The sequence below is a fragment of the Cupressus sempervirens genome, chromosome 1 (genome assembly GCF_028749045.1).
Source record: "Cupressus sempervirens isolate cs-2001-9-10 chromosome 1, ASM2874904v1, whole genome shotgun sequence".
Classification (NCBI taxonomy): Eukaryota; Viridiplantae; Streptophyta; class Pinopsida; order Cupressales; family Cupressaceae; genus Cupressus; species Cupressus sempervirens.
Window position 1 is genome coordinate 9,828,743 of NC_143118.1, and position 13,502 is coordinate 9,842,244.

The window sequence follows — 13,502 nt, forward strand, 5'->3', positions numbered from 1 at the left end:
ATGCATGTGCATCAGTTATCTGTAGGACCATCGACATTCACTAGGGACTTCGAGCCTAGGTATGATACGAGCTTTGTAGAGGTATATTTGTTTCATGTTAATTTAACTCATTTAATTATATTTTTTTCATATTTCATGTTACATGTAACTTTTATTGTATGACATGGAGCTCTTGACATTTGAGACTCCTCATCTTTGACAGTTCAATGATCATGGCATTGCTGTAGTGATGGCTAGTTCAGAGCCATTGACTGAGGTATGAAAGAATTTTCTTGGTTTTAGTTTTTGTTTATAATAGTTGGTATCAAAATTTCTAATGTTATTTATAAGTGATTATATTGATTGAATTTTTGTAGGGCCTTGTTACACTCAATCATTCACGAGCCTTTGAGGTGGACGTACAAAGTGACTATTTGATGGCAGTAGAAAATAATTAATTTTGTGTGTTCATATATTGGATTTCAATGTACACTAATTATTGATTCATATCTAGTTTGTTTGTAGTAGCTTGAGTTAGAGAAGAACCTAAACAAGAGGACAAGCGAACATGTGAGGAAGACCCCATTATCCCCATCATCTCCCTCCACACAACAACTGAAGACCTCTAGGGATTTGTTTCCTTCCCCTCATGGGAAGGAGAAGATATAGTTGATAGACACACATGTATAGGCATTAGTGGACATATATGTTGGATTTTATGTCAGTGGACATATTTGATATACATTTGATGTATATATGACATTTTATATTTGATGTATGACATATATTTGATGTATGACATTATTAGATTTATGAAATTATTGGTTAATATATGATATGTTTGTTCACGTACGACATTATTGGTTATCATAATATATTATGTGTTTGTTAATGTATGACTTTATTGGTTATCATTTTATATTATATGTTTTTTCATGTATGATATTATTGGTTATCATAATATATTATATATTTTTTCATGTATGAAATTATTGGTTATCATAATATATTATATGTTCATTCATGTATGAAATTATTGGTTATCATAATATATTATATGTTTGTTCATGTATGACATTGTTGGTTATCATAATATATTATGAGGTTGCATGGGTACTTGTACCCACACCCCTGGTAGTCATACCCACATACCCAAGTACCAGGTACATGTATCCCAAGTACCTAGTACTCAATGGAGAGCATCATAGCTAAGGACCTTGATTGAGATTTCTGATTATTTTTTGGGTTTTTTGTTTGTATATCAGCTTTTTTTATATCAAGCTTAATTCAATACCTAATCAATTTGAAACTTTGATAGAATATTGATTAACAATAAAATTTATCACTATTCAAGCATAATTTTATCATTCCCAATATGTCATCATCATATGATTTATGATCTTGTTCATGTTTAAAGTTTTCCTTGTCTGTTATTTGTTTATCAAGCTTAATTCAATACCTAATCAGTTTGAAACTTTGATACAATATTGATCAACAATAAAATTTATTAGTGTTAAAGCCATATATTTATCATTCACAATATGTCATTTTCATATTTTTTATTATCTTCTTGTTCATGTCTAAAGTCTACCTTCTATGTTATGCATCTAAGCATTTATCATAAATTATTATTAAAAACAAATAACAAATTTGAAACTGAAAACAATACATTACATTCGCAAACTTTATCACTGTTCTTTATTTGAAAAATCATTGTCATGACTCATAAATTCAGGTTTTCTATAAATATAAAAATATAATTAAAAAGAAAGTTTGACATACCCAAGTACCCCCATCTCCTATTATAAAAAATAGTTGTACTTGTACCCATACCCTAAGTACCCCCGTCCCCATGCAACCTTGTATATTATATGTTTGTTCATGTATGACATTATTGGTTATCATAATATATATCTTGCTTTTATTGTTTACATTTAAAGTAAATTTCATGTATTTCATTTTAATGTAAATTGCATCCAAAATGATGTAGAGTGCTTACAACAAAAGCTAGTGGATTCCCAACAAGAACACTTTTAAGGAAAACAACCTTTCCCACCTTCATAAGTGTCTTCAAAGACTCTTTCCAACTTGGTTACAATATTGAACAAACTTCTACCCAACATCACAAAACTACTTGATCACTTTCCCTATTCAAAACTTGGGAAGCAATAAGGGAAAAATGAGCAAATTTGAGAAATGGATCATAGCCAAGTTCTTGCTTCAAACTAACATCTCAGCCACTTCAAGGAACACCTAATAACTATCTCAAAAACTTTAGTTTGTCATCTATTCCATCCTTCCAAGAGATTATTCAACATCCTATGAGTGAAAACAATCTTCCAACATCCTATGACTATATTTTCTTTGCAACAACATGTAATTTGCTGATTTTTGGGCAACTCTTCACAAAGGGAAGTGGTTATGTTTCAAACCCATGAAATAACTATTAAGACAACCAAGAAGATCATTAACATCTTCTACTAACTCCATTCAGTGATAACATGCAGCTATATAAGGTGTAATGACTCTAAAAACACTTATTGAGTCAACTTATGAACAAAAACAACAAAAAAAGGAAAATAGTTAGGACTAAGGCAATTTGGGTTTATAGGTGACCTCAAGTTCCTTGACCTTAAAAACAAGGATTACCTTATTATCATAAAAAATAACATGTTTAAAATGATGTGTATGGTCACCCCTTTACCTTCTATCACGAGTCTCCATCACTGGATGAGATGACATATCCAGTTGCCACAGTTGAAGATCCCTGCCCTATGGCATTTAGTGACTCCTAGGGACGATTTGGTTTGGTGTGCCTGAGAACATTTGAGTGCTCAATGAGATGAGATAAGCTTGGGGCTAGCGTTTACCTAGTCACTTGGAGCTAACATAATAGATAGTTTGATCCCACAATGAAAGGTGAGAGAGATTTGGCAGTTGGAAACTTTGTACTAGTCAACACTACAAGTTTCAACATCACCTAAGATGGTGTTGCAAAATCAAAATGGAGTAAGATCTCCAAAAAGTGAAAGAGGTTATTGTAGATGTCTGCAACATGGTCCTATATCACTTGGAATCACATCCATCCCTCACACAAGCTTTAAGATATGCCCTGTCAAAGATCGCTGCCCTATAGCATTTAGTGACTCTTAGGGATGTTTTGGTTTGGCATTCTTGAGAATGTTTGAGTGCTCAATAGGATGAGAGGAGCTTGGGGCTAGGGTTTACCAAGACACTTGGAGCTAATAGAATAGATAGTTTGGTCCCACAGTGAATGGTGAGGGAGATTTGGTAGTTGGAAACTTTGTACTGACCAACACCATGAGTTTTAGCATCACCTGAGATGGCGTCGCAAAATCAAAATAGAGTAAGATCTTCAAAAAGTGAGAAAGGTTATTGTAGGTCTCCACAACATGGTCCTATAGCACCTAGAATCACATCCAAACCTTGTATGAGCTTTGAGATATGCCCTATCAAAGATTTCTACCCTATGGCATTTACTGATTCTTAGGGACATTTTAGTTTAGCATTCCTGAGAATGTTAGAGAGCTCAAAGGGATAGGAGGAGCTTGGGACTAGTGTTTAACCAACCACCCAAAGCTAATGAAACATACAGTTCAATCCCATGACAGATGATGAGGGAGATTTGGTAGTTGCTAACTTTGTACTGGCCAACACTACAAGTTTCAACATCACCAAAGATGGCATCACAAAATCAAAATGTACTAAGATCTCCAAAAAGAGAGAGAGATTATTTTAGGTCTCCACAACACAGTCCAATAACACTTAGAATCACATCCATACCTTGCATGAACTTTGAGATATGCCCCATCAAAGATTGCTGCCCTATGGCATTTAGTGACCCTTAGGGATGTTTCAGTTCGACATGCCAAGAACGTTCAAGCACTCAATAGGATGGAACAAGCTTGGGGCTAGGGTTTATCTAGGCACCAAAAGATAATGAAATAGATAGTTTGATCCCATACCAAATGGTGAGGGAGATTTGGCAGTTGACAACTTTGCACTAGCCAAAACTATGAGTTTCAACATCACCTGAGATGGTGTCACAAAATCAAAATAGAGTAAGATCTCCAAAAAGAGAGAGATTATTGTAGGCCTTCACAAAATATTCTTATAGTACCTAGAATTACATCCATACCTTGCACGAGTTTTGAGATAATGCCCCATCAAAGATCACTGCCCTATGGCATTTAGTGACCCTTAGGGATGTTTCAGTTCAATGTGCTCGAGAATGTTCAAATGTTCAACGAGACAAGATGAGCTTGGAACTATGGTCTACTTAGCCACCTAGAGGTAACATAATTAATAGTTTGATCCCATGACGAATGGTGAGGGAGATTTGGCAGTTGGCAACTTTTTACTGGCGAACATTACAAGTTTCAGCATCACCCGAGATCGCATTGCAAAATCAAAATAGAGAAAGATCTCCAAAAAGTGAGATTGGTTATTGTAGGTCTATAGCATGGTCCTATAGCACTTGGAATCGCATCCATACCTTGCACAAGCTCTGAGATATACCCTATCAAAGATCGCTGCCCTATGGCATTTAGTGACCCTTAGGGAAATTTTGGTTCAGCATGCCCAAGAATGTTTGAGCGCTCAATAGGATGGGATGAGCTTGGGGCTAGGGTTTACCCAACCACTCAGAGCTAACAAAATAGAAAGTTTGATCCCACAGTGAATAGTGAGGGAGATTGGGTAGTTGGTAACATTGTATTGGCCAACACTACAAGTTTCAACATCATCCAAGATGACATCACAAAATCAAAATAGCATAAGACCTCCAAAAGGAAAGAGAGGTTATTGTAAGTCTCCACAACATGGTCCTATAGCACCTAGAATCACATCCATACCTTGTATGAGCTCTGAGATATGCCCCATCAAAGATCAATACTCTATGGCATTTAGTGACCCTTAGGGACATTTTGGTTTGGCATGCCTGAGAACATTTGAGTGCTTAATGGGATGGGATGAGCTTGGGGCTAGGATTTTACCTAGCCATCTAGAGCTAATAGAATAGACAGTTTGATCCCACAACGAATAGTGAGAGAGATATGAGCAAGATATGTATGCCTAGGCCACTTTGTGCAAGATATGAGCAAAAGTTGCTAATTAGGCCAAATTGGGTCTTTTTGAGTTTTTGGTTAAGATATCCTAGGATTAGGTGTTTTTAGTTTTTTTTAATAGTTTGGAACCTTTTCCAAGTCCTAGAAGTGAAATCTAGTGAACTTTTCATTAGTTGCACTTTTTGTGCAAAATTGCAAAAGTTGCTTAAAAATGAAAATCTGACTAGAAACCTTCTAACCTTCAAAAAAATGTTTCCCATGCTCATATATCTGAGCATGGATAGTTATAACTTCCCAAATTTCCATTGCAACTTTTTTTGCAAAAATTCTGAAAGTTGCTCAAGCAACTTTTTGAGCAACATTGCAACTTTGCATTTACAGAACTTGAGAAGCCATCATACTCAAGTTGGGCATGATCCCTCAAATTTCTTATCAAAATATATTAATTATCTTAACAAAACAACAAAAAGCTCATTGCCACCTTTAAATGGAGACTTTAGTTTAAATTGAGATTGTCAATTCCCAAACATGTCCTAGATAAGTAGATGACTAGTTTACAAAGAAACCAATAGGAAACAGGGTCGTGTAAATTAAATCAATGCTCAAGAAGATTTGAAAATACTAAAATTACTTATTTCTAAATGCTCATCCCTTCCAAATTCCCAAACTCCTGCCATTCACAAACCAACATGCTACAAGAGTTTAAATCCTTCATGGTACTTAGCCTAGGGTTTGATTGGAAAAATCACAAACATATCCTCCAGTCTTGAAACCCTGGAATCTTAAAAAGGACCCTACTAAATACCATTTCCCAAGTGGCCATAAAATTTCAACCAAGGAAATTGCAGTTAGAGGCCCATTTTTTCCGTATGCACCAAAATGTTGTCCTAAAAACCTAGTTTCACTAAAAATGCAATAACTTGAGTTAGAAAACACATAGAATTATGATACTAGAAGAAAAAGAAAGCTGATTCAAATCTCTATCTTAAAAATATATCAAATCTAGTCTAAAAGTCCATAAATATTGTGCAACATGCAAACAACAGTAAAAATGACTCAAAAATTGAATTTCTTTCTTTACAACTCCTTCCAATCCGTATATTAATGCCCTCCAGACCTCACAAATGAGGTATATATATCTCCTTTGTATATTTTAATAGTTATAACCCTTTTCCCACTAAGTTGAAAATTTGAGCAACTTTTACGACTTTCAACAATGCAACTTTGCACAAAAAGTGCAATTTTTACATTTTTCACTTGATTCCAATATACCTAAAACCAACAAAAAAAATTCAGTCCTAGAATTTCTTGACCAAAAATATAAAAAATTTGGAATTTTCCTAACAAGCAACTTTTTCTTATAAATTGCATAAAGTGCCTTAAGCATACAAAATGGTGTCTTTCTTTGATAACCATGGACTTCTCATCCAAGGGTTATTTATTCTAGCCTATGAAAACCAAAATATAAACCAAGTGCCTTGGTGCTTTGCACCAATAAATACCCCCAAACATCAATGAAAAGAGAACAATTACCATGGACACATTGAGATTGGTGAAATGTAGCAATAAAAGTCTTTGTGTTTGCAAGCTTGTAATAAATGACATCTAATATCCATACTACCACACCTATTTCCATTGACGCTGATTCTACTTACAAGGCTCATTTGGAGCATAACACAACAAAAATGTAAAGGTGAGGGCCCTATGGTTGGTGCAGGAGCACCCGTCTTATGAAATCATGTAATCAAGTTGTTTGGGTCATTTATTGTAGGATTTGAGCAAAAGCGCATAACAAATACATGAAGCCCAAGAAAACTTGCATGTAAAAAACCTGTCACGAAGAAGAAAAAGATAAGAAGTGGCAAGGGTTTGATTTGAAAAACTTAGACGAAGAAGAAAAATATTACTCAACGGATTCTTGATAAAAAATACAAAGAGATCAATCCTTATAAAGGAGATCGAAACCCAAAAAAGGTAACTTAAAAGCCTAAAAAAGCTAGGTTGCACACTATAATTAATAAAATATTAATTACATGCACCTACAAGATAGCTTAAGCAAACTAGATTAATAGGCAACTTATTTAATTAAATCAAAGTGATTTAATTAATAAGTGAAAACAACTAATTACTCTAACACCCCCCCTTAAGTGAAGCTTAGGAGGTAAGCTAACCTAGCACAGCTATGAAAGCAGAAAAGTGGGTCTCGACAATAAGGCCTGATCAGGTACCCAATACAAGGAAATCTCTATAAATTGGAGAAATAGAGAAAACCACATGGGAAAAGCCCTACTCCAAAAAGAGATAGCAAAGAATGTTCCAGAAGAAGGAAACAAGAGAGATCATGAAGAGAACCACTGAAGCATGAAAAGCTACAAAACTCTGTCAAAAGGTGCTAATCTATAAAACCTCCATGGAAATAGAAGGCATGAACCAAGTGTGTCTATATGGTAGATGATCCATCTCACTGAAATGCATAGGTAGCTAGCCACTGCAATCACCTAGTATGTAGGATTAGGTACTAAATACATAGCTCACACTAACAAACCATCAAACCAAGGAATCATAGAACAACAATATAACCCCCCCTTAATGCAGACGGGGTGAGGTGACAAGCAACTAAAAAGATGGGCCAAAAATCTCCTACAACACAGGAATTAAACACATCAAGAGTGAGGTACAGACACCTATAAAGGCATGTGTCATCGAGAAATCATGGGGCTAATGCCATGGAAGGGACACTCACTTGACAAAGGAAGAGGGCCTAAATGGCAATCAACTATCCCCCATGACACTTTATAAAATAGTGCAAGTACAACAAATCACAATGATGAAAAGGATCTCGAAATGCAAGAAGTGGCACTTTATCTCAATGCGTTTGCATAGAGATGCTTACAATGAATATCAACAATGATAAAAAAAAGCATAAGGCTAATACAACAGAAGGTAAAGCCCAAAACAAAGCATTTGAAGCAAAAAAATCGATCCCCAAACCTAAAACAACTAGGATATCCACCAACATGCAAAAATGTAGAAGGATGAATAAAATGTGCCTAGAGCAGAATCTAGAACAACAACTAGCATCACTAAAAAGAGCACAGAAAGAGCTTTCTAGTGATATAAAGAAGTCCAAAATTGGAGATTAGATGCTCAAGATACGCCTCCCAGAGTGCAAAATAGAGCATCCAACTTTGACTACAAAAATAGGAAACTAAATTGCATCAAAACAAAAAAAATCCTACACCACTCTCACCATCTTGGAACCAACTTTATGGTGCTTCTTTTGGAATAGAAAAATACCTCCGTATCCTCAAGATATGGCCAAAAAATCATGAGTACGTCAAAAAGGGACTCTAGAGAGCCTACAAGTGTGCTGATGCAGTGTTGACGTCAGCATTTTATGACAAAAAATTGATGGCCAGGGGGTTGTCATAGCAAATAAGGGCCACGTGGCATGCCATGTGGTAGTGCTACGTGGATGCCATGTGGCAGAGGGTTGACTGGGTAGTTGATGTGGCAGGGGCCACGTAGCAAGTGCCAACGTGGCACCCCTGGCCATGTGTTAAGTGCAGACTATGCCAAATGTTAAAAAATGCCATGTGGGCTGTTGAGTAGGTTGGCTGTAGGGGCAAAAGACGTCGGTGGCAAGGGTGATGGGTGGGTGGCCTGTCAATGATAGCCAGGCCATGGCGGTTCTGCAATCACGCAGCCAACAGCGGTGGCTCCTGAGCTGTGGGTCGGTGGCCACTCGACTACAGCCAAAAAACAACATTTTTTTTTTATAAATTTTTTTTCTTGAAAATCATGTCTGTACGGTCTCTTGAGGGGCAAATTTTTTTTTTCTTGACACTACAGAAGCCAAAAAACAAATTTTTTATATGAATCTTGACTATAAACGACCTTCTGGATCTAATGGAAGCATCTTTTTAGCCTCAAACTGCTCTAAAAATCAATTACCCCCCTATTTTCTCAAAAAAACTCAAAAAAACACCAGATTTGATTCACCAAACCCTTATTCTCCCTTTTTCTTGAAACACTGAACAAGCTACAATAGATCTAGCTTTGATACCATGTAGGATTTGAGCAAAAGTGCATAACAAATTCACGAAGCCCAAGAAAACCTACATGTAGAAAACCTATCACGGAGAAGAAAAAGAAAAGAAGAGGTAAGGGTTTGATCTGAAAAATTCAGATGAAGAAGGAAAATATTATTCAACAGATTCTTGATAAAAAATACAAAGAGATCAATCCTTATAAAGGAGATTGAAACCCAAAAAGGGTAACCTAAAAGCCTAAAAAAGCTAGGTTGCACAATATAATTAATAAAATCTTAATTATATGCACCTACAAGATAGCTCAAGCAAACTAGAGTAATATGAAACTTATTTAATTAAATCAAAGTGATTTAATTAATAAGTGAAAACAACTAATTACTCTAACATTTATGACCTCTCTCCAATTTTCTTTCCATGTTTTTAGTAAGGTCATGATTTTAGACTTCTAGATTTTCCATTAACTTGTTTGAGTGGTCCATTAGCAATATTGGCTGTTTTAGAAGCCCGTTGCTCAATGAGGTCACAAGGTGATGCAGGAGCATCTTGGGTTTTCCTTGTAATCCTGCACATTTTGTTCATTCTGTTAGTCGCTACCGCGTTCCAATTTCTAGTTGCTACTAAGTTCCAGTTGCTATCGAGCTTTAGTTGCTACCGAGTTCAAGTTGCTACTGAGTCTTAGTTTCTATAGAGTTCTAGTTGTTACCAAGTTCTAGTTTCTACCAAGTTCTAGTTGCTACTGAGTGTCAGTTGCTACCGAATTTCATTTGTTGCCAAGTGCTAGTTGCTACCGAGTTCCAGTGGCTACCAAGTTGTCTATGTCTAGTTCTAGCTTGGGCCGACTTTACTCACATTTAATTTTGGTATAGGTAGTTATGTTTGCTGAGAGCCAACTTTTGGCTTCTCTATGTTCTGGAATGTTCTGTAAGCCATTTTGGCAAGTATAAATAGAGTGTTTAGGCTTAGAGTTAGGAGACTAGAGAAAGAGAGAGAGTTTAGAAAGAACAGACTATGAGTCTGGAAATGTGAATTTGAAGTTGGATCGTGGATCTGGAAGTTGTATTTGTATTTGGCCGTAACCCAAAAGGCCTTCAGTTGGGCATGTATGAGGATATTTTGATGAATCAATAAAAGTATTTCTTTCTCCTCCTCCTTTGGTTGCTATCACTTGTGTTTGCTTTCATTGTGTTAACTCTTGCAGGATGGTTTGGATAGCTGGGTGAGCCCTTGGCCCTAGTTATTCACCCTTTGCCTACGTCAGTTGGTATCAGAGCTTTCAAGACTGCTTTCAAGACAAAAGATAGTTTGTATGAATGGTTGGTTATGCCTTTTGGTTTGACTAATGCACCTAGTACTTTTATGAGGTTGATGAATGAAGTTTTGAAAAGATTCTTGGGTAAGTTTGTGATGGTTTATTTGGATGATATTCTAATATTTAGCAAGACTAAGGAAGAACATCTTGAGCATATTAGACAAGTATTGTAGAGGTTGAAAGAGGAAAAGTTGTTGATTAATCTGAAAAAGTGTTCTTTTATGCAAGAGAAGATTGTGTATTTGGGATTTGTGATTTCAGCTGATGGATTGAGGATGGATCCTAAGAAGGTTAAAGCAATTTTAGAATGGCCTAACCTAAGAATGTGGGAAAGGTAAGATCATTTCATGGTTTGGCTAGTCTTTATAGAAAGTTTATAAAGAATTTCAATGCTGTTTGTAATGCTATGACTGAAACAATGAGGGGAGATAAAAAGGAATTCAAGTGGACACATGGAGCTGATAAGAGTTTTGAGACTTTGAAACAAAAGGTTGCTGAATTACCTATATTGAATTTACTTGATTTCAACAAAGTATTTCAAGTTGAATGTGATGCAAGTGGTAATGTAATAGGAGCTGTATTAAGTGAAGAAGGTAAGCCTGTTGCTTTCTTTAGTGAAAAGTTGAATGATGCTAAAAGGAAGTATTCTATGTATGATCAAGAATTTTATGCCATTGTTCAAGCATTGAAGAAGTGGAGACATTATTTGATTCCTAAGGAGTTTGTGTTATATATTGATCATAAAGCTTTACAATACTTGGGAAGTCAACATAAATTGAATCAAAGACATATGAAGTGGGTTGAGTACTTGCAGAGTTTTACATTCGTGATCAAGCATAAGAGTGGAGTTACTAACAGAGTTGTTGATGCATTGAGTAGAAGACGCTATTTGTTGACTAAAATGAAGGTTGAAGTTCTTGGTTTTGATGAAATGAAAGAATTGTATGATGCTGATCCTAATTTTTTTTATGCATGGAGAGAGTGCAGAGCACCAAATCTGATAGACCACATAAGTAAGTACAATGAATATTTCATTCAAGAAGGTATGTTGTTCAAAAGTATTCAGTTGTGTATTCCTAGAAGTCCTATGAGGTTGAATTTGATTAAGGAAAAGCATAGTGGTGGATTAGCTAGACATTTTGGAATTGATAAGACATTGAGTTTTCTGAAAGAGAAGTATTATTGGCCACAAATGTATAAGGATGTTCAAAAATTTGTATAGAGTTGTGGAGTTTGTCAAGTTGCAAAGGGAGTGAGTCAAAATACTAGTTTGTATACACCTATTACTGTTCCTAAGAAATCTTGGACTGACATTAGTATGGATTTTGTTCTTAGATTTCCTAAAATAGTGAAGGGGTATGATTCTATATTTGTTGTAGTCGATAGATTTTCTAAGATGGTTCATTTCATACCATGAAAGAAGACATCAGATTCTGAGCATGTTGCTGAACTTTTCTTTAAAGAGTTGTGAGATTGCATGGATTAACAAGAAGTATTATTTTAGATAGAGACAATAAGTTTGTGGATTATTTTTGGAAGACTTTGTGGAAGAAGATGGGTACTAAGCTGAAGTTCAGTTCTACATTCCATCCATAGATAGATGGACAGATAGAGGTTGTGAATAAAAGCTTGGGAAATTTGCTGAGATGTTTAGTTGGGAATAAGTCAAGTAATTGGGAGATGGTATTGGCACAAGCCGAATTTGCATATAAGAATTTTGTGAATAGGAGTATAGGGAAGACACCTTTTGAGATTGTTATCAGAATGCATGCTAGAGGTATATCAGATTTGAGAGATGTTGCTGGTGAAGAAAAGAAAAGTGTTGCAGGAGAAGAATTTGCTGATTTTATGGAGTCCTTGCATAAGGAAGTGAAGTTGAGGTTGGAAAAAAACAATCATAAGTATAAAGAGAATGCCGATCAATCTAGAAGACACCATGATTTTCAAGTTGGTGATGAGGTGATGGTTCATCTAAAGAAAGGAAGATTCCTAGTTGGAACATATAGTAAGCTGAAGATGAAGAAATTTGGACCTTGTAAGATCTTGAAGAAATTTGAAAGTGGTAATGCTTATGAAGTCGAGTTACCTGATGACATGGATATATCTCCTATATTCAATATTTTTGATTTGTATAAGTATCATGAGTCAGATGATGAAGTTGTTGTATTAGAAGATTATCCTAAGAAGTAGATTGAAGAAATTGAACAAATACTGGATCAAAGAGTTGGTAAGAGCACAAGAGGAAAAGATTACTATGAATATTTGGTGAAGTGGAAGAATAGAACTATTGAAGATGCTACATAGATTTCTCAATCTGAGTTGGATTCAGCTCAGGTTGTGACACTTGCATGATTCAAGAGAGTCATTTTTCTCCAACCCTGGTTGTCTGATGCAAGAGCATCTTGAGTTTTTCTTGTAATCCTACACATTTTGTTCATTCTGTCAGTTGCTACCGAGTTCCAATTTCTAGTTTCTATCGAGTTCCACTTGCTACTGAGTTCTAGTTTCTAGTTGCTACCTAGTTCCAGTTGCTATCGAGCTCCAGTTGCTATCGAGTTTCTAGTTACTATCGAGTTCTAGTTGCTATAAAGTTCCAGTTGCTATCGAGCTTTAGTTGCTACAAAGTTCCAATTGCTAGCGAGTCTCAGTTGCTAGTGAGTTCTAGTTGTTGCCGAGTGCTAGTTGCTACCAAATTCCATTTGCTACCAAGTGCCAGTTGCTACCGAGTTCTAGTGGCTATCGAGTTTCCTTGTGTTTGTTGAGTTTTTTGTGTCAGGTTCTAGCTTGGGCCGACTCTACTCACATTTAATTTTGGTATAGGTAGTTATGTTTGTTGAGAGTTGAATTGTGGCTTCTCTATGTTCTAGAATGTTCTGTAAGCCATTTTGGCAAGTATAAATAGGGTGTTTAGGCTTAGAGTTAGGAGACTAGAGAAAGGGAGAGATTTTAGAAAGAACAGGATATGGGTCTGGAAATGCAAATTTGAAGTTGGATCATGGATCTAGAAGTTGTATTTGTATTTGGCTATAACCCAAAAGGCCTTCAGCTGGGCATGTATGAGGATATTTTGATGAA